Source organism: Dasypus novemcinctus, chromosome 2 (genome assembly GCF_030445035.2).
Source record: "Dasypus novemcinctus isolate mDasNov1 chromosome 2, mDasNov1.1.hap2, whole genome shotgun sequence".
In the NCBI taxonomy this organism is placed as follows: Eukaryota; Metazoa; Chordata; class Mammalia; order Cingulata; family Dasypodidae; genus Dasypus; species Dasypus novemcinctus.
The window spans coordinates 42,924,291-42,927,450 of NC_080674.1; the positions used below are offsets into that span (position 1 = coordinate 42,924,291).

A 3,160-nucleotide genomic window follows, 5' to 3' on the forward strand; every position below is an offset into this window, starting at 1 on the left:
ATATATGCAAGAGCTTTGATGTGATATGAAAACATCTATTATTTCTACTCTAGTTAATACTATTAACATTTCTTTTGCCTAAATTCCCAATTGAAGAAATTGCTGACTAGCGTTAAAAGTTAGTGAAAATAAATATATACTCTTTTTTTTCCCATCTAATTCTCCCTGAATTCTGTCTGGAGACCACTTGTCCATGAGCCTGTGTTAGATCCCCTGCATTAAACTTTCCTACAAAGAATGAAAAAGGAGCCAATACTGAGAGGTGTTTAGTCAAATAATATATCAGTTCAACATTGGTTTACTATCTATGTGTAGTTAGCTTCAATGTTTGTGCATTTGTAGTGAAAGGGTATTTATACCACATATTCAAATAGACAGCTAATAACACAACTGTTTTATTTTACAGCTGGTTCAAAGATTTCTTTCTAATGGATAAAGCTGCCAATAGTTGATGAAAATAGAGGCAATTAAAATTGAGATTTAAGCCAATATTGTTTTAGAGCCTTGTAGCTTAATTGCTTAAATGTTTTTTTCTTTTATGACTTTGTCAATTCTTTTTCCTTTTTTGGTTTTGGAATTGATTTTTAAAATAACAGGATAAAAAGAATTACCTTCTCTAAACTATTTATTTATTTAAATAGGCAAATAATTAGTTTTGGCTTATTTAAAAAATCACTTCCACATTGCTGTTTTAGGAAACAAGTCTGGATTTAATTTGTAAGAAATGCACACACAAATTGAAAAAAAATAGAAATTCTGTCTTCTGCATTCCTTTTGCATTTTCAAAAACTGCTGACACTTCTTTAAACCTAACCACTAAAGTGTTTTTTTAAAAATCTACACTCACAGACTGTGAGACTGTGTTAAATAATCTTGTAATTATCTGTTTACTTTCCATATTCATTGTTTTGATGGACTCATCTCATTTTGTTTCCTTAGGTCTCAGAAAAAAAATACTTTTAAAATGGACTAAACAGTTGGAGTTCTTGATGGTTAGACTTAGAAGATTCTAGATCTTTACACCATATTGACATCATCATTTGTTGAACTCCCCAAGTAACAGCACAATCTGTTAATAATGTAGAATAAAATTTATAAGAACTCATAGCAGCGAGGTAGAATACTACCTTGACAGAATCTTGGCAATACCTCAAAAGGGGGAAGTGAGAATGGATATTTAGAGAGTGTTAAGGTTTGGGCAGGTCTTGATTGAGATTGGGTAAAATTTGTGACACAAGAGTTTAGGATTGGTGAACAGAGTATGGTGAGTGTCTTAAGGCAGGATTTGATAAACTATTATTTGACAAGTGAGCTCTTTGCCCCAGTAACAAGACTATCATTTCAGATAAATCAATTTGCAAGAAAATCTTGAAGGAAATAATATTTATTGGCTTACAGACTTAACTTTCCTAGCAAAGTTTTTGAGGAACAAACCATTAAGTCATGTTAACATAAATGGTCTCAGTTCTCACTTTTCATTTTTCATATATCTCTGGTTTCTCTTTTCCCAAAGACTGAGAATTACAAGTCCAAGGGGGATAACATATTACAGGTAAGCCTATAAGCTTTGGAGAAATTATACCTTGTTATATTTCCTATACCATTTTTCACCAGAGGATTGTGGAAGGATTTTGGTTATAGAAGAAGGTGGGAAAAAAGCTGTGGCAGTGAACTCTTATTTATGTTTGAGGAGGGATGACTTTTAAAGCTTGGAGTCAACTTTAGAGTATGACATGCCAGGGCCACTGACTTTGGCTCCACATTTTACAGAACTTTGGGTTGATAGCAGATCATGAACTTACTTACAGAAGGAGGTGACATTTGCCAGCAAGATACTAAATGCTCTTAGAAGAGGCATTGATTGCGAAGTTCATTGTGTAGGGAAGGGGAGCAAGGAAGCTGTTGACAATTTATCTGCATGGTAAATATGTTCTTGGTTAATAAAATAATTTAGTTTTTTTTAACAATAGCATATGTTATTTTTCAGGTTCTATATCTTGAAACTTTCAAGAATGATCAGGCTTCAGTTCTTTCATGTTAGCAAATTATTCTTTTATCAGATATGGCATAATTTGGATGGTGGGATCAATTCTATTTGTACTGTAAAAGGTAAGCCCTTGTCCAAATTAATATTTATATTTGTTAATTGCCTGTGTACAAATTATATTTGTAATTGGCCCGTGACTCTACTGGTTTGATTTCTATTGCTCATTATTCATTTCTTCTTCTAGGGAACAGGTGGCCAGAGGTTTGGCCATCCTTTGATATTCAGAAATGAGGCTAAAGGGAAATCATCTCCATTTCTTCTGTTAAGATGATAAGTATGACAGGGATATTGAATCAGCAGTGACAGCATGAATAAAAAGAAACCATCAAATATGCTTATTGACAACATGACCTCAGACAAGTCACTTAAGCTCTCTGAACCTCAAACTCTTCATATCTAAATGGAGATAATGATTTTATCTTAAGACTGTTACGAGGAGTATGAAAAAAAGATACATAAAAAACATTGGCCAGAGCACTTGGTACATAGTCTCTACATGATAGCTTTATTATTGTATTTATTAAAGATTTATTATAAATATGCTATATATTTATTGTATAAAACAATACATCAAACAGAATAAAATAATTGGCATTTTTATCTGTGTATTCTCTAAATCAATAGTTAGGTGGGTTGGTAGTGTATACATTAGGAAATCATGAAAAAAATTGCCAATAACAGGAAAATGATAGAAATACTGTCTGGTATAATTGCTGGCATTCAAATATGCTACAACATATGCACTGGTGATTTTTATGCTGCTGTTTTTATTTATTGTTATTTTCATCTTATATCTTTATTGTTTTTTCACTGTTATTCTAAATATGTTGGCAAATTTATTCTCATTATGGAACAATAGTTTTCAGCCAGAATCTGAGTGAAACCCTAAATATTCACTAAATATGTAAAGGTTTCTTGAAAGAACAAATGCTTAGGTAATTTTTGTTCAAATCTTCTACAACACAACCAATACCATCCATTAATTCCAACGATGGGATGTGGAAAATCAAGGGATTGAAACTCCATACCTTCAGCATTAGAAATCAAATAGACAAGTGGGAAGCCCATAAATCTATAATTTCTGCTATTAAGATTTAACCTAAAGAAAGTCAT

At 32.0% G+C, this 3,160-nt stretch overlaps 1 long non-coding RNA gene across 1 annotated transcript; it reads left to right on the forward strand.

Annotated features, from left to right (window-relative positions):
- Window positions 1–1,068: 1,068 nt before the first annotated feature.
- Window positions 1,069–2,634, forward strand: LOC111766158 (uncharacterized). Its single transcript, XR_002798275.3, has 3 exons — window positions 1,069–1,552; window positions 1,988–2,109; window positions 2,232–2,634. It is a non-coding gene; the product is annotated as an uncharacterized lncRNA (long non-coding RNA).
- Window positions 2,635–3,160: the final 526 nt, after the last annotated feature.